This window comes from Gouania willdenowi, chromosome 7 (assembly GCF_900634775.1).
Source record: "Gouania willdenowi chromosome 7, fGouWil2.1, whole genome shotgun sequence".
Classification (NCBI taxonomy): domain Eukaryota; kingdom Metazoa; phylum Chordata; class Actinopteri; order Blenniiformes; family Gobiesocidae; genus Gouania; species Gouania willdenowi.
The window spans coordinates 9430769-9452649 of NC_041050.1; the positions used below are offsets into that span (position 1 = coordinate 9430769).

The 21881-nt window shown below is 37.7% G+C and overlaps 1 protein-coding gene across 2 annotated transcripts in view; it reads right to left on the minus strand.

The window, feature by feature from the left end:
* The window catches only part of pacsin1a (protein kinase C and casein kinase substrate in neurons 1a), a 52165-nt gene that overhangs the window by 29845 nt on the left and 439 nt on the right, over nt 1-21881 (minus strand). Inside the window, exon 2 of one of the 2 annotated variants that reach the window (XM_028453018.1) lies at nt 11965-12035. The gene's annotated coding sequence lies outside the window, so the exon portion shown is untranslated. Of the gene's footprint in view, nt 1-1397; nt 1603-11964; nt 12036-21881 lie in introns of those variants that run through there. The other variant, XM_028453019.1, reaches the window with a different exon arrangement.

Sequence of the window (21881 nt, forward strand, 5' to 3'; positions counted from 1 at the left end):
TTTTTTTAAAAGTAACCGCATACATCTATAAAAGTGTACAGTATGTTTCAAATAAATAATCAACTTCCATGTTAAAATGCATTGAGGAGTGGAGTGATGTAGTTTAACAAGTTCTTATGTAGTTCACTGACACCTAGTGACAGGGCGTTTACGTGTTATGCATATGTAAGCACAATTAAATGTTCTTTTTACATTAAAAAACATGGATCAATATGATAATCGCGCGGTGAAATATTGCAATGTATTGCCGAATCAATTTTTTCTATCAAAAAATAGTATTTATCAGATTTCTTCTATTCCTCCTATATCTTATGCATATTGGTGCGCTAACAATAGGTCACTTTGACTTTTGTGTTTTTTTTCCTATTTTCTGTTGCTTGCTGGATATTACAATACAAAGCAACCAACATGTAGAATTACCTAAACTATCTGAACGTGCACGTTTTTGGGTAAAATGAAATATTAAAAAAGCACCACTATGGGATATTAAAAATACTTCAGTTCTCCACCTAAAGTGATTTAATCTCCTGGGAACTCAAAGCAACTAGACTAAGTTAAGACGGCCTAAAGTCGCATCCCTTAATCCCGGCATTTGACAAAAGCCATTGGTCGAACAAACTGTCAATCAGTCAACTCAGCCAATAATCCCACAGATTTGTGGCAATACTGAGTGACACCAAAGCCATTTAAGCCCTGGCCCAATGCCTGAATCCTAACACAAAAAAACAATGCATTCATGGGATTAGTTTAACTGAAACTGCAGAGATTTAGTATGATTAAACACAATGTCAGTGTTTAGAAAGCGTGAATTATTCACTGAGAGGGTGTCCACTTATTTGATTTATCCACATAGGAATACTTTTGTATGATTTATGTGATTATAATCATTTGTTCTGAGCTGAGGCTGCAGTAATGTAACGTCATCGCCCTGAGCTTGCCAATTCAGCAAAAAGAGAAGAAATAAGTCTCACGTTGGGTCTGTGGGGGGAGACTGTGTGTCCCATGACACAGATACTGGTGTAGGTCGGACTGAAGGGGTGAAAGCATTCTAGAGAGAGGCTTATACTTCATTCATCGAGGTCAATCCTCCCCGAAATGACTGTGAACACACCTCCTTTTCCCTTTGGGATTTAACTGTGGGAAACTTATAGCAAAAGAAAGACCAAGAACTGTACCTAGTGTTTTTAAAAATGGATCATGGAGGAAAATCAAAATGTTATCCATAAGGAAATAGGTGCAAGCACAAGGATGCTCCTTCCCCCAAGAAAATATGCATGCATGCGTGAAATAAAAGGAGGAAGATGGCCTGTGTAAAAGCATTTATTTGATCTGTTTGAAGCCACTTTACATCTATAAAACTGTGCAAAACCCCTTGCAATCTGCCCACACTGACTTACCATATTTGACTCCATTATTGCAAAAAACAAAAAAACAAAAATAAAATAAAGAATCTTAAATTCAGATGATGTTTCCTGGAGAAAGAAAAAATAATCCTGACTGTGCACAAAAATGCAGCCCAAATATGTCCACTTTACGGAATCGCTACTGATTAAAAATGACTCATAGTTTGTTTTTTTGTTTTTGCAGCTTCGAGCAAATGGAACCCTGATAAAATGCCGAGTCTGACCAAACCAGTATGTCCCAGAGACTGAGGGATAATCCAGCAGTGTGCCATTTGAATGGCTTTAGAGGGGGAGGAGGCTCACAAGGAAGAAGACTAAAGAAGCTCATCGGGTGAGTAAAGATGGAAAGATAAGAGAGAAGAAGAAAAATACTGAGAGAAAAACCATTACAACCATATTCAAACAAAACAGTGAGAGAGTTCAGCTCCTTAAATCTTAGAAATACTGTTTGCTTCTCAACATATTTTCCTAAAATCCCTTGGCAAACTCAAATTTCATCCATTACACCTGACACTCCAAAAAAAAAAAAAAAAAAACTCACTACAAACACCTATGGGAGTAGTTTAAGTAGATAAAGAAGAAATTCTGATGCAGGAGTGAAAAAAGCACTGAATGGGAGCCACAACAAACATGTAAGCTTGTTACAGTAAGAAGATTTCACCCAGATGAACTAACTTTACTCCTGTACATTCTCAAGTGCACCATACAATCTCTTAGACAGCAACAAAGCTCTGTATTGCTCTTAAAGGGATCCTCCACTGTTTTACAAATGTGGCCTGAAACCTTTGAAATGTACTTATTAGAAGATCTATGTCTAACAAAAACACATTTTGCACCATATTAGATTTATTAAATAAAAAATAAAAAATGGGACTACTTTACTGTTTTAGAGCCTGTTTTCTGCCATCTTGAAATCACATGATTGATGACATCACACAGTCCCATTCGCCTGTAAACCTCCCATTGTTTCCTATTGGAAATTAAAACGTTCAGCCTGCTTTTTAGATCATTCAGCAGTTTTTTTAGTCAAATGTCAACGTGTGCTGCTTTTGGGTGCTCTGAATAATCAAAAAAAGTTAAAGATGTCAATGTAAACCTCTTTTGTCATGTTCATGTTTTCTCTCCCATGTTGGCCCCCCCGGCCATGAGTTTGACACATATGCTTTAAAAGGAAGAATGAAATTAATGAAAAATATTGTCAGTTGTTTGGTGCAAAAAGTACACACCAGCAACGGTTCTTCAGTTCTCTGTCTTTGATAAAGCAGAGCATGCTGCTGGTTTCTACTGATTTTAAAACAAATGGATGTGAGATGGCGGCCTGGACAGAGGAGGAAGGCTATATGAAACCAGGGAAACGCCACAGTGAGCTTAGGACGTGGTGTGAAGCTGCTGAAGCTGCAACAGAGACGCCATCGGAGCCCAAACTGCAGCTAAACACATCATCAGCACAGTGATGTGATTCATCTCACGGTGCAGCGTGCACTGAGCAGTGAGCAGCAGGCTGGACGTTGCCAGGAGACAGAGCAGAGCCTTGTGCAGCTTTTTGTGCACGTCGTAACAACAGAGGCCATCATTAAACAGGCCATGTGACCTCACGCTTTGGACCGGAGCAAAAAGACTGCTCGGCTGGTCTCGCAGCAGAGTTGTGGGAAGCGTTTGAGTATGCACGGCCACACATGGGAGGAATTTAGGAAGGATGGTACACGCTGAGATAACTCTTTCTAAACAGATTAGATTAGCTTTAGAGATAGAGACAAAAAGGAAAGGAAGGATGAACAAATACTGAAGGTTCCCATGGTGTGTTCATTGGCTGTATGTGCACTGCACTGCAGAGCACAGGGGAGAGGAGAGTCAAATGAAAAACATCTCATGTTCTTTGAGTGCTAACGTGCTAACGTAATGTTTTAGCAGACAATAGCAAACTAAACTAAAATAGTGGTAATGCTCATAGATACAAGAGGTAGATTAGTGTCTATACTAGGTCTGATGAAGTTCTAGATTCTGTCGTGTTTTTGGCTCTTTATGTAACCAGTATGGCCTGAGTGATTATTAAATATACAGTTTTGGTAAACAAGGGGCTGCGTTTGAAATGTCACACTAACGTACTATTCATACTAAGTCTGATGTCAAAATTAGTGTGAAGTGGGTTCCACATAGATCATGGGTGTCATTCTCATTTTAGTCCAGGGGCCAAATACAGAGCAGCTTGATCTCAAGTGGGCCACAGATTTTATGCAGGTTTTGAAATGCATCTTGGGAAACTTTGAAGTATACTTCAGTGCGAACGCTCATCGTCTTAATCATACTAACCATACTTACAGTATATAGCAGACAGTAGGGCTGCACGATTTTGACAAAAAACATAATTGCAACTTTTCTGACAGATATTGCGATTCGACGGACGGAGCTCCACAGACACGTTAAAAGTAAGCGGGCACTGGTCGGCTCTGATGTAGGAGTCAGTGATGATTTGCATAGTTTTTTGGCAGTTTAGACGGTGTTTAGTGTGGTTTAGACTGTGTTTGAAGCGGCCAGGACAGGAGGAGAGCGGGCGGTGCACCATAATAATAGGTCCCCGAAACATTTCACCATAAAAAAACGTCCTTTTCTTCACGGTAAACGGCGTTTCAACCCGATTCTGTCCATTTCCGTGTTCAACGGTAGATTCCGTTTTCATTGGTCGATCTCGTGATTCTGTTAACGTGAATTTTATAGGGCCCTAATGTAGTTGTTGTTAGCACACTCAACTGAACGATAACTGAGACTCACTGCAGCGCATACAAGCTTGTGTCCTCTAACCATCCCTGATTGGCAGCAGCCCAGGAAGGCGGTTCTCTGCATTCCTGATTGGTGATTCATATACAGTATATCACTCAACATGATGAAGACGGATGAGGTTACGTTATCGCAGTAGTGAACAATCTTCATATTGATGAGGATTATGGTTAATCGTTCAGCCTTAGCAGACACAGTATATTCTCATTGAGTTTGTAGCGTATAGTATGAGTGTGCCTTTTCGAACACAGCCTAGGTTTTATGGTTTATGGATTTTGTTCATTAATCTGAGAAGAGCAGATGTAAACGAGAGCCTCTCCTCCATCAACATCCGCTCTAAGGAAGACAGTGTGTGCGCCTGCTGTGGCCTCTGAGTAGATCGTGACATGAAAGACTAAACAAATGCTTTTCACTGTGAAGGTTGATAATCTTTCTCTCTGGTGCATTTTGCACTGCATGGTTGTTCCTGTCTGTCTGTGCAGAGTTTGCATGGTTCTCCCCTGAGCGTGCATTGGCTTTCAGTCCAAAAATATGTAAATCAAGGTTTAGTTGGGTTTTCAACACCATTAGCAATTACTAAGGGTGTTTATTATAGAGTTGCCTGTGATTAAATGCACTGAATAAAAGTAATGAATTTAAAAAAACGTAGCATCTACATGGTTAAAAGACAAGTAGATAACATTGGAAATCTTTGTGTATCTATCTTTGTGTAAACCTTGGTCTTTAAAGTCTACTTGACACGAGTCACAGACACAGCAAAGTTTAGGCTGGAAAGTATAAGTAAAAGTAAGAAATCAAAGCGTGCTGTTACTGTACAGCTGCTATGAGGGTTGTAACGATTAAACTAACGAATAAATATATGTATATATATATATGAAACACCCACACTAAATCTAATTGTGTTTATCTCTGCGTGAAGATACAAGCGAGCATTAGACAAGGTAAATTAAGAACAACGCATGCTCGGGTCTGTAGGAAAAAATGTGAACAAAAACGCATCACTTACAAGACAGACAGTTTTTACTTCTTATATACTGTCTAAAACATTTATTACTTATTTTTGGTGCTAACTTTTCTTGTTTTATTTTTTGTCTTTTTTTGTTTGATGAGCTTTTTGGCAACCATCCATAAAGTCAGCAAAAGGATGGTCCATTGTTCTATGAATCTGTAATAGCCACATTTATTTATTGATCTGAAAAATATCCACTGTTAGTCAACTTTTTTATAATTTGGGCCAGAGTATACAGTGATCTTATAGATGTAAATCCTTGTTTTAATCAGAAATAAAATGGGTTAAAAAAAAAAAAAAAGGTGGAAAAAATGGTGAAATGGGATTTAAAAACCACAGAATTTGGTTAAAACTTTAAAATTTTACGAAAAAAAGAAAAAGATGGATGTTAATATTGGTTTAAAAATGGCAGAAATGGGTGGAGGGGGTGTAGGAGTAATGTAACATAACATTTAGTCCCTCTGGCCTTGAGTTTCACACAGGTGCTAATCCATTAAAAATAGGCATTCTGTAACTGTTAACATTATAAAATGTTATAAAATAAAATTGTTGAGGAAAATAGTATAATGATAGAGAGGAAAAGCCTGGAAAAGACCATAAAAGGAAGACTAACCACCCGCACCGTCCATCTCACTTAAACACATACACAAACCACAGTTATGACTGTGTTATGATTTAATACAGTGTCCCCAGTGCTGCTGCAGTGGTTATGTAACTATCAAGCTTTTTGCCACAAGCCTCTTGGTGACAGCGTGGAGAAGACAGGGGGCAAAAAAGAGTGATGGGCGGGAGGAGAGGAGAGGAGAGGCGGAGGAGGAGGAGGACGAAGAGGAGGAGGAGGAGGAAGAGGAGGAAGCAGACATACTGTGATGGAGAAATGAGCTGCAGTGGCTACAGGATGGAGCACAGACATGAACGATGGGGGCTTTGGTTTCAGTCCAGTTTGTGCTGTGGTGTAGGCCACGGGCAGATAGCAGATGAGCGTTACGGAGAGAGTAAAGGAGTGAGGCAATTGTCAGTCCGTAGCCGTAGCTTCTGGAACACACCAGCTTTCAGCTTTCTTTATCATTCTGCTGCCATATGCTGCTCTGAATACTGATGGGCTGCCTTCCATCGCAACACGTGCATGTGTGGATGTGCATTTTGGAGCTGTTGAGTAATAAAGCCCGGGATAACGTCACAGAGTGAATGTGCTACTGCAGGTTATTCAAATAAATTACAACCATGTAGTTTGTATTTATTATCTAAATTTAAAAAACATTTCATTGAATGGTTGTTATTGATTAGGACAAGCCTTCAACCGATACTGTCCTTTTTAATAGAAAACAGTCGTTCAATAAGCATTTTGTGTGTATGTGTGTGTGTTTGATGTGATCAAAGAGGATTGGGGTGAGTCATTTTGAAGCAATCTGGTCTCAAAAACCAAAACAAAAGCCATGTCCTGTTTATCTGTAAGCTGCAGGCTGAGTCCACTAAAAGGCTTTTTCAATCCCATTGTTCAGATTGAATCAAATGAACGGATTGGGTTTGGAATATTCTCGTTCTGTACCTGTCACACGTGTTTAGTGTTTTTCATGAGACGATCAGATATGACTTCATCACTTCTTATGAAATGGTTTAATACACACGTTGGTCACAATGTTTCCACTATGACTGAACAATCATCACTGCTGACTTTGTAGAAATCTTGAATTGATAACCTTTTCAAGATGAATTCCCTTTTGAGGGTTTGATATTTAGCAATTTAGTAGCATTTTAATTCAGTAATATTTAGCAATTTTGTATGTAGCATGTAGTGAACAGCTATTCACTCAACTATTTTGTAATTTATTCTGTCCCTTTGCATAGTTTCAATTGCTTTGTAACATAAAACATGCCCAAAATATGGTGAGAAGTTGCTTGTGTTTGCATCAAAACACTAAACTCTAAATGAGCATTCCCCCAACAATCATGTGCACAAAGCTAATATTGTACCACATTGTGACACATTATCAACATTCATTTCAGCATTAGACTATGTGTATCAATTTGACTCTTAATATACAGGTAAGACTAAATGTGTTAATGTTTTTTTTGTTGTTGATTTATGTGTTTTTTTTAGTCATTTTGGAAAGTTTTGTTGTTGTTTTGTGTGTTTTAGAGTTATTTTGTCTATTTTTTTTGTTGTCATTCCGTGAGTTGTTTTGTCTTTTTGAAGACATTCTAGTGTATTTTTCTTGTCCTTTTGGGTATTTTTGGAATCATTTTGGCCCTGTACTACGAAGCTGGATTTCATCTTATCGCGCTAACTTCTGGGATTTGTTCTGTGTGTGCCGTACTACGACGCTTGCTAACTTCTCATCGGGGTAAATCACCATTATAACTTAGGCTGAATGGCTCATTTGAGCGAGTGTAAAGCACCGCCTCCTGACACATTGTTGCGTGGATTGGTGACAGGAGAGAAAGAACGGATAGAAGCAATCCTTTCATTTACCCGACGACATCCTATAGGAAACATATACATTTTTATCTGATGGACTGAAACATTTGTCAGCTGATAAAGCCTGCGTGCGTCGAGCGCTCGTTGATTGATGAATTCGTTCATTTATTCAAATATGCTGTTGGTGACGCTGAGAGCCTGTCCTGTAAGACAATACAGGCTGTATAAAATCCAAATGTTGTCCATTTTATGATAAAGGCTGAGCTGTATGAACGCAGCATCAGCGCCACAGAATGCACCCATAATGAGGCGGATAAGTGAATAGAAATGTGTCTGTGCCTTAATAAAGTGAAACTCATCAGTGTCCATTTATTTATTATAAAATATCTTTATATTCTCTAAAGACGCGTTCACACCAAATGAAAGCGTCAAAAGCGCCGGGTTTACATTGACAATAGATGGTGGACGCACTTCAAGGAGCGTTGAGAGGTCCCACACCTGCTGTGCGGCACGTTTAGAAGCTTTATGAGCGGCGGACGCTAGAGTTTGGATTGTTGAACTTTTGGGGCATATCGCGGCGCAATCAGGAGCGTTCCCCAACCGTGACGTATTCAGAATAATGAGGAACAAAAACACTAACCGGAAACAGATGGACAGGCGCTCTTCTGCTGGAATAGAGCGCCTGTAGTTGGTGTCCTGGTAGGAGATGTGAGCGCCGATGTTGGACAGCAGGTCATCAAACTGGGTCCGGGAGAGACGGAAGTAGCGCCGAAAGTGACTCTCGTGCGAGCGCAGCTCTGATGAATCCAGAAACGGAGCCACTGTCTCGATAATGTAGAGCCGATGAACGGGAGTCATCGGCTCTACATTCTCTATTCACCCACACTTCTCTATAGCCCTCTAACATCACAGTGCACACACTGAGTCACACCAAAATACATCTGACCGGAAACACAGCCTTGGCCACACAATGTTCCCCACCATATCACAGTCACGATGAACTATGAACGTAACTGATCGCCACAATATCATCCATTGTATGATTGTATTGTGTCAAGCGTCTCATTCACTGAGCACAAGCGTCCAACTAGGGGCGTGAGGCATGATTTGACGCAGCGTGATTTGGTGTGAACGCAGCATTAAAATTGTTCCTCATGGTCACGGGAGTTTCAGCACGGTTTCTCTATGTTTGTAATTCGTCCCATTTCCACCCATTTTATGTGAGCGCACACACATTCAGGTTGAAATCACCGGGCTTAAGTGAACATGTTGATATCTTGCTTTGTAGTACAGCTGCTCCGTGATGGCAAATGTTTGGTTAAGTGAAGCTTAACATACACTAAGGGCCTTCGTAGTACAGGCCCATAGTGTATGTTTGCAATAGTTTTTTTCTGTATTTTTCTGTCATTGTATGCTTTTTGTTTCAAAATTACAAAGAGGGCCACAAGTTGCCAATGTCTGTGATAGAAAAAGAAAAACTAAACTGAAAGCTTAAGTAACCATACTCAGACACATCACCAGAGTGTTCAGATTGTAATCCCCTTACATCCCTATTTATACCTACAGTACCTCTAATACCCACACACTCCTTAGGCAGACTGAGTCCTTCAAGTACACGAGCTGAATACTAAAATCTAAATATCAAATTATAAGAGATTTGCAAAAATGTATTTAAAATCTAAATATTAAAATTTAGGCCAATACATTTCTCCTGTGTACAAATGTAATCAAGCTTACATGTTTCTTTGCCTCATACTAGCTTTGCATCTCAGCAATTTTTTTTGTATTTTTATTTTTATTGTGCTTTGTGGCTACTTAGAAGTAGTTTAAAGTGTTTACCTTAAAGTAAATTTGTTTTCAGGGTGCACTGCCCAAAGCACAACGACATAGATGTTTCCACAATAAACAGAAATAACCATATATTGATTCTTCTTTACAAATACCTAAACGTATCGCTCAAAATAAGTTATAGGAATTGAAATGCATAAGGCAAGAACTTATAAGGATATTTGATCATAAAAGCTAAATGACAAATGAAGCTGCATCAGTTATGCTTCGCCTTCTGACACACTTATGAACGTCCAACCCTCAAAGACTTGATCTGTCCACACTTCACATCATCGATATTTGACTTAGTGTCACAACAAGCATGAACAGTTTTGAAGCAGAAAGTCTGTGCGGCTTATTTTTCTAAAAATCCTTGGAAACAAAAAAGCTTGGCACATTTTCTAGTACGTTGACAGACTTGGCCAAAGCGCCTCCATCGTGAGCCGAAATGTGATATTTCTGATTGAAATGTCACCGTGCAAAAATACAAAAACAAATCAAAAATAAAGATAAACAAGCTGACCAGTGTCAGTGACTTCCTCTAACTGGCAGCAGAGAGAGTTATCAAACTTTTATATAAAACATGAACCAAAATGTTGCCACTTTTTACTAATGAATGGACATTGGCTTGTGGTTGACTGTGTTAAATAACTCAAATGAAATAGAAAGGGTTACTTTAATCGTTTCTAAATGTGTGAAGTGGGCGAACTAAAGCATAAATATATCTATTTATAAAGTTGTAGAACCAAAAAAAAATACAAGATTCAAACACAATCTGGTGGCCTAAGAAATGCTTATTCAATCATTAGTTTCATGATACCTTAAGGACCTCCCAAAAAAACTAAACACTGGACTTATTCCTTTTAAAACAAAACAAAGAAAAAGCCACACAAAAATCTGATCATTCACGTATACACATTTTTCACGATAATGTCACATTTAGAAATGCTTCTTATGTTACACAAAACACAATAAACCATAAGTTGACGCTCACATAATGCAGACTACAAAGAAAACCAAATGCACTTTTGCATTGTTAAGTTTACTTATGAATAAATGTCTATACATTATGATTGGGATGATACACTGAGTTCACGATACGATACGGTGGACAATAATTGACTCACGATAACGATGCAAAAAAAGACAAAATCAAAAAATATCCATGCTTTTTTTTTTTTTACTTTAACTCTGGATGTAATTACATACTTGCTTTGGGTATGACCTTTTCAACTCAATATGAATATAAAAAATAAAAACAAACCATAATAATCGAGTGTATATTAGATGAAGTATGCCATCTATCTATCTTGTCACGTATTAATATTGCAATATCTTGTCGCACAATAGATCTTCCCACTTTTACTGTATCCATTTGAAAAATGTACCAAGCACTTAAACAAATCCTAATTTGTAAAATTAAGATTGCAATTGTTACTTAGTCTAAATAAATCAATTTATCTTTACTATATGTAGTATTGCAACATAACTACTACCATTCTTGCTGCTCATTGTGAAACAAATATCTGCTGCCGAGATAAAGACATTGTGATTCACAATAAGTTTATAAGATATTTTTAACTCAATAAAGTCCAGAAAGACAGCTTTGTGTTAAATTTTCTGACGAAAAATGCCACACGGGCACATTTATTCACAAACATCTGCACAATATGTGCCACTTTTGGCTTTTTCTCCTTTAAAGGACAGCACGTGTGAGTGAGTTCTGTAGTGTGACTTGTCTAGCGGAAGGTCTGGATTAGAACACGCTCAGTAATACATCTAACTGTGATTTTCATGTTGTTCTGAGAAGTAACAAAAGCAACAACTTCTAAAACAAGTACTTTAACACAAAATAAGCCATAAAATATGCATATCTCAAAAATATGTAAAAATTGTAAAGAAGGACACTGACTGTACTCTCACTCTCTGTACGATAATTTATACTGTGGGATTGTCTAAATAACATTAAAAAAATATATAGATACATCTTGATATAGGTGACATTGTCATTTTCATTTTTGAATCACAATATATTGCCCAGCCCTAATTCACAATGACTCCAAACATTAAACAGTATCCATATAATTATTTTATTTCATTAAAATGTTTTAAAAATCCCTCCATTTGTGGCAAACAGTATACAATGAAGGGAGTAAGAAGGTGAAATGTAACCATGCAGTAGATCTATAAACTAAAGTGCATTGCACAGAAGTCACACATGCATGGCACACAGCACTTAAGGAAAAATGCATCTAGTAGAGGAGGTTTCAATGTCCTATCCTCCCATGAGCTCCTCAACAGATCGGGTCAACTTCATGAAATATTGACACCAGGTGACAGCAACAACCTATTCATTAGGCTGAAGTAGTGCCTTTCGCCTTCAGTATACAAGCAAGTGGAGATCTGTGTATCTGTGTAGCTGCCACGCAAAACGCCTTCAGCATTACTGTGAGGGTTAAAAAAAAACCTGAAGAGACTCCAGCAAAGAGGAGAATTTAATCAAAGAAAGAAAACAAGCAGAAACAACTCACCTTTTCCACCAATGAGAGGTCAGGTTTCCATAAACCTTACAGAGAGCTGTTGGTCCCCTGCAGGAGATCACCTGAGGAAAGACAAGCATGAAATCACTTCGTGAACCTAGAGCGACAACAAAAGCAACCAGTTGTTTGTTTTATAGATAAGAAGACAAAAAACGGCAGAAAGTTTTTCTGTGGCTGCAAAAAAAAGTGTATTTTAATTATTTTTTTTACCTTTGAATTAAAGTCTCTAGAAAGTTAAATATGTAACTTTGTCCTTTCCTGGTTTGTATGTAATTATGCACCAAAGCATGTGGCGTCGTCAGTCCATTACAAGAATAAGACACAGAAAAACACAGTTGCAGACACACACATTGCAAAAAAAAAAAAAAAGGCAGCAATTTGGAAAGTTCAGTCATCCAAGCCCACATGTTTTCAGATTGTTGAAGGAAAATGGAGAACAAAGAGAAAACTACATTAAGATAATATCTGTAATCAAACTGAAGGCCAGATTGGATACAGATTACAGTCAGATTCTTTTTGAATAATAAAATCGCTATGATGTTTCCATTTTTGTCATCAAAGGAAACATCAAAGCAATCAGCAGACACCTATGATTGAAGACTGGCAGTTGTCAGTCAAAACAAGTCAGGAGATTTCAGTAGATTTTATGAGTCTGAATAAATGAAACCTTAACATATTAGATAAATACAGAACCTACTGAAATGTAATGATACAACATTATTAGATAATTATAGCATAACATGACAGAAGTACTTTAATCAATAAATCACATAATTCATCTTTAGCCAAATGGATATCAAAGTTTCTATCATGGGTAATTTTATTATTTTGGCGAATGCTGACCATTTCTTCAGCTTAAAACAACCCAACTGGTAAAGTGCTGCCTGATTATGGCAAAATTGCATAAGCAAACATTAAAGCAAAGAAATTGAGCAGCAATCTGTAGCTTCACCTAAATCAGTATTTCATAAACTTAATTGCCCAATGTACCCCTTATCTCATATTATACATTATTTATTAGTGTCTGCAGCCTTATCTAAACTCTTTCCTCTGTCTCAGCCTTGAATTTAGGCCTTTTTTTCATTTATTTCAGATGTTTTAAACGTCACCTTTTGGTGTATTTTAGAGTTCTGCCCTAAATCATTATTAATGGGCGAGAAAAAAGTATGTGTGCATGTAAAAAAATAAATAAATAAAAAATAATAATGTTAAAACCCCCGTTTGAGAACCACCGATTTAAGTCAGTGGTTCTCAAACTTTTTTTTAGAAATAGATATTTCTAGATGTATAAGATTGTGTTGTTTTTTTTTTTTTGAAGAATAATAAAACATTTCAAAATTCTATTTACATTTTTCAGAAATTTCAGGCAACCCCATTTAAACTCAAGGCAACTCCACACGGGGTCCCGACCCCAAGGTTGAAAAACATTAATTTAGAGGCCCCTGAATAGATTTATTTCTTTAGTTTTTATCACGTCCGCTCATCTCACGCCTGGGTTGGGAGCCAACACTGACCTAAATCAATAAATCTCCTGATGGACGAGAACAGACATGAATCGGCCAAATAGTCACTGTTTTTCACAGTTAGACACTAAAAAAGCTAAATATGGTGTTAAGCATGTACATCATACAATGCCTTTAAATCATATTCTCATTTCATGTAGAACGTTCATGCACCAGTGGTAAGTTGAGTTCTTTATTCTTCATCATACTGTATATGTTACATACATGAGGCCAGGAGCTGCTGATTACCCCTGTGTGCAGCTCACATAATAAACGGGTGAGACTGATTTCAGGCACTTCTGAGAGGAAGCAAGCCACTCATCAAATCAAGCAACCCGAGATACGACAGCTTTATGTGAGGCCCAACCACGGCCAAGTCAAACGGTATATGGCATAAATTCATGTTAAAAATGCTGAGTCATGCTCCCTATCAGTTGGAGCCATTTTTCATCCATGCATCATTGTTCGAGGAGAGACAGTGTCCTCATCGGTAGGTTCAAGGATCAATGGCCGATCCACGTGAATTTACAATGACTTACAGTGGTGAGAGTCGCTTAAATTGATAGTTAAATTCCTCTAATTGGTTTGAATTTTGCAAATCTTCTGTTGGTTGTTATTTTCACTCACTGTGAATTCACGCAACTTGAGCAAAACCAAATAAATGGCTTAGAAAATGGATTTTTAAATGCATGTAACCAGTTTAGCTCGGCTGGAATTGGACAATCTGTAGCTTTGTTTACACACCCAGATAATGTGATTGACAATGAAGACGATGGTGCATGTATACGTGTTAGATTGGAAGGAATCAGACACAACATGAGATTTATGGCGGTTGAGGAAAGCAATTTCATGCTGCTACAGCTAAAGGAGCTGAACGTCTTTGGGTCGAACGTGATTTTGTGAAAGATACAGCGCCACCTATCAAGGCGGAGTAAGGCGGAGCTTGTCAGAGGTTGGGTTTTCTTTCCTGTATGTAGACTCAGACTGTGTTGGAAATGTCATACTAACGTACTACTAATACCAAGTCTGACGTCAAAATGAGTGTGTGGTGCGTGAGAAGTTTGAGCACGTGAGAAATACCCGGATGGGACATTTTTAAGTATGCAAGGTGGGCACAGTGGGTGTGCACTGTAGCTGTTCCCACTCAACATTCTTGAAGCCAAAATACAGTGCTTAGAGGTGGTTCCATCTTGCAAATTTGACATTATTTGGAGCCAGAGTCTGCGTAGTAGGGTCCGGCGGGAGGAGCTCTGGTAACCATTTAGCATACTGCCCTGATGACTTACGCAAGCCCGGCTACGCCAAGAACATAAATATCTTAAGCAATTTCCCCTTGGATTAATAAAGGAATTCTGATTCTGATCTTTCCCACCAGAAATTCTACCAACGTCTTGTTCAGATCATAGAGGTTAGTACAAAACCACAATATATTTCAACTCAAATATCTAGTTAAATGGTGTCTCGGCTTTTCTTCACAACAAACTTCACAAGACATGAACAACTGGTCGGTCTAATTATACGCAGCCCTTAAAGTAAACACACAAAATGACTAATGAAACATACAAAATGAGTTACAGAAAGACACACAAAAGGAAAACAACAGAAACATACATAAAATGACAAGAAGACAGCATATATACACAAAATTAACCAAAAAACACAAGACAACTGAAAATACACAATGTGAGACACAACAGAGAAAATGACAAAATGACAAAAATTCACAAAATGCCTCTAAAAGATACAAATGTGCAGACAAATACAAAAGGATAATGAAAATACACACAAAAAAAACCATTAAAAAAGTATTAAAAAAACAGAAATATACAAAATCAACCAAAAATTGCACATGACTAGAAATACAAATACAGCAAAAATTCAGAAAATGGTTTGAAAAAAAAATCACACAAAATGACATTAAGAATGCCAGAAAGTATATAAAACCACAACAAAATTACACAAAAATGACTAAACAACAATAACGACAAAAACAATCATCAAGACGCAAACCCTTTGTTCTTTCTTTTACCAAAAGCCAGATTTGTCATTATTCTGAATACTGACATGAATGTTAAAAACGTGGCCAACGGATCAGACATTTACATTTTTGTGGCCCTGCTGTGATAAAAAGTGCTGAGATATTATGGGGTTGGAGAGGCTGGCCTGTGCGTGCAGACAGATGTCTGTGCAAAGAAAAAACACCATTTTTTTTTTTTTTTTTTACACTCTCCATCTCACCTCTGACCGTTTGCACACGTTTTCCCCACTTCACATCAATTGAATTTCAAACCACTCTCAAATAAAGCAACAATATCCCTGAAGGGAAATTGTTTGACATTAATGCTGCTCTCATACATCTTTAGATAACATATTGTAAATAATTAAAAAGGAGCAGTCAGAATAATCCACGTCAGTTCAATTTATACAGTATACCTTTTAATTTGTAGCTTACACATGGTTTTAAATTACATTTTTATTTTGACAAAAACAAAAAAAATTATTGTAGTTTTCTTTTCTTTTCATTTTTATTATTATTTATTTGGTTTCCTCACAGGAGTTGAAAACCAATATTTTAAGAAAAATTCAATGTTTTTATGGAATTTAAAAAAAATAATGTGGAAAACACAAAAATTGGAAAAAATTTCGATGGATTTCATAGGGCCCTACAATATCTACAACTCTGCGTCCCCTCTCAAGCTATAGCACGTGTTAAACTCAAGGCCCGGGGGCCAAATCCGGCCCTTTGGAGCTTCCAATTCGGTCCGCAGGAGAAAGTAAAAATGTGTGTAAATGAAACTCAATAATATTTTCAGGTGCTTACAGTTTTTCTGGTGCTTATATCACTTGATTGCAATCATTTTTAATGTTAAACAGTTAAAAAAAACATTCTTACAAAATCCTAGAATTTTCTTCAAATAATGACAAAATATTTCCCTTAATTTAATAGAAGTTGGTCACAAAATGAAGTGAAGTTGGGACTGATATCTATCACTTGGATATTGTCGGTTTCTTACATATTTAGTATTTTATGTATGCGTCAAAGTCTAAACTAGGGCACAATAATGTTGAAATTACTTGTTTTCCCTCATAAAATCTGTGGCCCACTAGAGATGAAACTATTCCGTACTAAAATGACTTACAACCCTGATCTACAGGTTTTACAATAAACAGGAGTGGCATCTTTTGGATTGCCACGTTATGCCTTAAATTCACCTGAACTATTAATCAGATTGGATTGTTGGTGAACATTTAGAGCAGGTTTGTAGCCTCTACTTGGACATTCAGAGACACATCAAAATTGATTCATCATTTGTGTTCCTAGGGGAGCCTCAGCTCCACTGTGATGATTCAGAGAGGAAAAACACTGACAGGTTTGGAAGACTGCATGGATGCAACCAGACAACAACTCATGCTGTTACCTGAATGGAAACATCATATTCATACAAGCTCAAATTTAAAGGAATATCATCCAATTTGGTGCACCTCCAAGTAGGGCTGTGTGGTATGACCAAAAATATACATCACGGTATTTTTCAACATTCTAACAGTTTCACGATATATGACGGAGAGAGGAATTACTGCAGTAGACTGACTTAGGATGGTCTATTGAGTGAATATTGTAGAATAATTCCACACTAGTAGGAATACAAGTTTGCAACAGCAGCCCAATGGCTCTTTGCCGTTATAGCTTAGCTTTAGCATTAGCTTGTTTTCTAGCTTTAAATGCTGCATACTCAGTGGTGTGGTGGTTTCTTATGGTGAATAAGGTAGAGTTTTGTTTGCAGCACCACCAGGACTTATTATTTCCATGCTAAGCTAACCGTGCCTCAGTGACCGTGAGTGTTGTTCTCCTGTAGCAGAGGCATACGCACGCAGGCACACGCTCACGTGTAGCTTCAGAGCTTTCAATTGTATTCTGTTGAGGGAAGAATTGTGCACATTTCTCTACAAGCATGAAATGTGGCATACTTGCAAGTTTTTTCACCTGCTGAATTCAAATTTGGCGGGAACAGGGACCAGTCCTCAATGGGGTCGCCATATTGGACAATTCAAAATGGCACCTACTTAAGAACTTCTGTTACGAGCCAACAAAAAGTTATATAATCAAAATTAAAAACACATTTCTAAGGTTCTGGACCTCAGGGATTCTAAATATGACTGGCATGGCCATAATGGAAAATCCAATATGGCCACCTGTGAATATTTGACATTGAATATTTACAACCAAAAATGTCTTTATTTTACAACATATAAGTCCGACACCTCAAATCAAGGTATCAACCAAATCAACTGTTTGTTACTAAATGTGCCTGTGTGGCATTTTGCATCAGCACATTTAACCCAGATTCACCCATTTAACTCTCACCTTAAAACAGTTGACTCTTCCCCACCTCTTGCACGGTCCTACCCTGACTCCCTCTTCCCTGTTCCCTTCCCACTCACCTTAGTGTAACACTGTCCTCTCTTTTTATATTCTCCTTTTCTTACCCTTCCTTAGGGAGGGCCAGTGATGGTCACAATTATGCAATAAAATACATTCATTTATTTAGTTGCAATAATAAAACATGTATTGCTGTCAAGGAAAGATTGCACTACATATAGTGTTGGCCTTCGACAGCATGTGCAGACAAGGTTAAAAAAAATTCAATTGAAAATTATTGAGATTTATATCGTATATCACCATTTTGAGACAAAAAAATAAAATCAAGATATGAGTTTTGGTCCATATTGTCCAGGCCTACTCAGTGGGTGGCAAACATCTCTGTTTCATGTGAAAGGTAGCACAAGCACACGTGATTTGGATCGTCTCTAACGTCATGAATCATCTCCAGAGAAAAGAGTCTTCCCACAGCTCGTGTGTATGTGTGTGTGTGTGTGTGTGTGTGTGTGTGTCCTCCTCTGTGCTGAAAGAAATGAGGCTCTTCTGCTGCCCTTCAGACTCTCGGCTTTTTACATGGCCTTATTTTTCACACCTTGTCAGACTGTGCTATCTCCTCCTTTAACAGAAACACAACAGCCTTTAACTCTGTCCTCGACAAAACACTTAAAAAGGGTGTTTAAAAAAAAAAAAAAAAAAAACCTACTTTCATTGCACATTGTCTTCCTTCAATCACACGTGATGTTCAACAAATGGTGTTGACTAGCAACACCAAAAAGGTCACATCATATATGCACAAACACACAAACACACGTAACTCTCAAACACAAGTCCACGCACTGTGATGCACCGACAAAGCAGAACACAGTGAAACCTGAAGCTAATGCTTGAATATTTGAATCAATATTATGTGCCTCAATTTGGCTTGATGTAACCTTATACAACACACACACACACACATATTGAACAATAAAAAAAAATTGGAGCGAGGTGTTTGTGCTCACCCTGCAGTAAGAAAGGAGCAAATCACCCTCTAACTAACGATTGAGGGAATCAATGAAAAAAACACTTTGGGCATGTGTATGAAGGCCAAATAGCACTTTATGATGTTTAAAGCACAGAAAAGTTAACTTAACGTAACATGGGCCCTTTAAAAAAAAAACAAAAATTCAAAACAAAAGTGCAATTAAAGCAAAGCTATTCCACACATCTGTGTAACCACGTACTTCCAACCCACTCACTATGTATGGTCAACATTCCTCGCTGTAAATAATGTGTGTATGTAATGACTTTTCCATTAATGCTTAAAGCAAACACATTAAGCCTGTGGTTGCAGAGCTGCAAGTCATAGTTACATTCGGACAATGTATTGTAGGTCTACTTCCTGTGCAGGAAAGGATGCTAGTCAACCACAGTCAGAAAGCAAACAAAGGCAAGCATAAGAATACAGAACATACGAAGAAAAAGAAGTTATACACGACAATTCCAAAAGCCCAACATGTTAGTGTTAATAAAGTAAAAAAATAGCATTTTTCATTGACGAGGGGGTTTCCTTTTTGTTCATAAAGATAATATTATAAATAACTACCTGGAAGTTCCTCATTATAAAAGCTTTCATTTAACACAAGCCATCTGATCAGACGATTTGTTTTGAAATGACACCTTTAAACATACACTTAACAGAAGCCACAAAGCTGATGTTTGTTCTTTAAATCGTTTCTCCACTGAATGCCAAGTTTATGTGGATGAATGAATGGATGGGTATTGATAGATGGAGCACTTTGAGAGTTCTCCACACACTCTTGAGTTGTCTCTATAGAAGAGTGAAGAGTGTGCTAATAAAAAGCTCATACACTTCTCTTAGCCCAGTGTAATCAGATTACTCCACTGACAGCATCGTCCTCCCCATAGACTCCTGTCTGGCTACATGTGAGCCACCTTAGATGTTGACAGACAGGCTATCACTCACTATGAGACTTCAGCACCACAGACAGCTCCAACAATAAATATATAAAAAAACAAGAATAATGCATTAAACCAGCATCCATCACTTTTCTATGACCGTGTACCCCAATTCATGGACCACTGAATAATGAACACAGTATGATACACAGTAAGAGGTTTGACTTAAATAATCACTGGGACACATGTTCACTCAAATTCTGCTGTGAAACATCTGGCCATGGACAAAAGTGAAGCCATTATTTTCACCCAGTGGCTCTGACTCATTCTGGTTCAGTCGCACATTTAGTACAGCTTGGTCTGGACCAAAATATTACAACCATTATAGAGGAGGACATAAATGGCTACTGACAGCACAAGTGTCAAACACATGGCCCGGGGGCCAAATAGGGCCCTTTTAAACATCCATTTCGGCCTGCGGGAGAAAGTAAATATGACAAAGAAAATCACTGTGTAATTGAAAGTCAACATTATTTATAGAGGCTCACTGTTTTCCTGGTGCTTGTGTCGCATGATTGCGGTCAACTGTGGGGAAAAAAATCTAAATTCTTGTAAAACCTACAATTTTCCTCAAATTATTAAATAATGTTTCCCTTAATTGAAAAGAAATTGGTCACAAAATCGAGAAAATTTAAAGTGAAGACCCTGATGGGACTGATATTTTGTATTATATGTCTACGTAAGTGTAAACTAGGGAACAATAATGTTGAAATTACTTGTTTTTCCCGCATAAAATATGTGGCCCAGTTTAGATCAAACTGCTCCATATTTGGCCCTGAACTAAAATGATTTTTACACCCCTGACTTAGAGTATATAAAAAGAAACCGCAAAGCATTCAGTCACAAAGATCTGGAACAAAACTGTAGTTTTACTGAATAATCTATGTTCGTCTTGTGATTTTTAACTATGTCTTTGGTTTTGTCAATTTTTAGTCATTTTGTGTGTTTTTGTTGTAATTTTGTGTATTTTTCTGTCATTTTCTGCATTTTTGTTGTTGATTTGTGCATTTTTGGGAGTCACTTTCTGTATTTTTGTTGTTGTTTTCTGTCATTTGGAGTGTCTTTAGAGTTATTCTGTAATGTAAGGGTAGGTATTTTTGTATTTTTGTTAAAACAATTTTGTTTGTTTAAGTGGTTGTTTTGTCAGTCTTTGTTTTTTTGTGCACTTTGTGCATTTTGCTATCAATTTGTGTGTTTTAGGAGCTATTTTGTGTATCATGTTCCTTTCAACCTCTTGAAATATGATTTTTGGGGGATTTGTTTTGGGGGCCACATGTGGCCCCTGGGACGCCAGTTGCCTATGTCTGCTCTATGGAGTTGATCAAAGCTAGATGACAAAGTTTTATGATGAGAGGTCACTTTAAACATGGCCTGAGGCACCACCACCACCACCACCACCACCACCATCATCATCATCACCATCATCATCATCATCATCACCATCCATCCTAACAGGTCTGCAGCACATCACAGTGCATTATGCTTGGGTCAGCAGTGAATGCAGATTGGTTGCCACATCCACAGCTCTAATCCCCGTGCAGGAAGCTGCGTGTGCGTGTTTGTGTGCGCGTGCTCCCACTCTGTGATGGTTATTGGACTGAGAGAGAAAAACAATGACGCTAGAAAAAAAAAAAAAAGAAGAAAAAAAAAGAAAGAAGAAAACACTTATTCTTCTTCTCTCTCCGTGCTGTGACAACCAATTACATAACGTCCTGCTTTCGCGTCCACAAATGCAGGAACAGGCTGATCAGTGGCTGACGAATAAAAACCAAAAATCATTGTCTTTTTAACTTTTTTTTTTTTTTTGCATCACATTTTGCTTTGATGACATTAAATCTGCATCCATCTCATCCAACCGTGACATAGTGCTTGGCCTTATTCTTTTATGTCCTGCAGGATGATCTTATGCTGATCCTGCTGCTTATACACGAGACTTGGATATTGAGGTCAAATTTCATCCAAAAAACAACGAATCTAAACATCATCTATCATTCTGGTAAAAGAAAACATGGACCACTTTTGGGAAAAACCGAATATCACGACTTTATGAGGTAGTTTTGAAAAGA